The following is a 440-nucleotide window of genomic DNA, read 5'->3' as shown; positions in this document are numbered from 1 at the left end:
CTCACGCCTGTAATCCCAGCACTTTGGGAGGCTGAGGCGGGTGGATCATTTGCGGTCGGGAGTTCGAGACCAGCCTGACCAACATGGTGAAACCCTATCTCTTCTAAAATAAAAAAAATTAGCCAGGTGTGGTGGTGCACACCTGTGGTCCCAGCTACTCAGGAGGCTGAGGCAGGAAAATCGCTGGAACCCAGGAGGCAGAAGGCTTCAGTAAGCCAAGATTGCACCACTGCACTTCAGCCTGGGGAACAGAGCAAGACTCTGTCTCAAAAAAAAAAAAAACAACTTTATCATGTTAAGTGTTAAGATTCATATTCAAGTCCTGGCTCTGCTTCTTCACATACATTAAATTAGGAAAATTATTTAATCTCTCCAAACTTCTGCTTTCTCATCTGAAAAAAATTATGGATATAATGATGTTATCTCCTTCATGAAGTTGT

The sequence above is a fragment of the Colobus angolensis genome, unplaced genomic scaffold (assembly GCF_000951035.1).
Source record: "Colobus angolensis palliatus isolate OR3802 unplaced genomic scaffold, Cang.pa_1.0 Scaffold183, whole genome shotgun sequence".
Classification (NCBI taxonomy): Eukaryota; Metazoa; Chordata; class Mammalia; order Primates; family Cercopithecidae; genus Colobus; species Colobus angolensis.
This window is presented reverse-complemented; position numbering follows the sequence as displayed.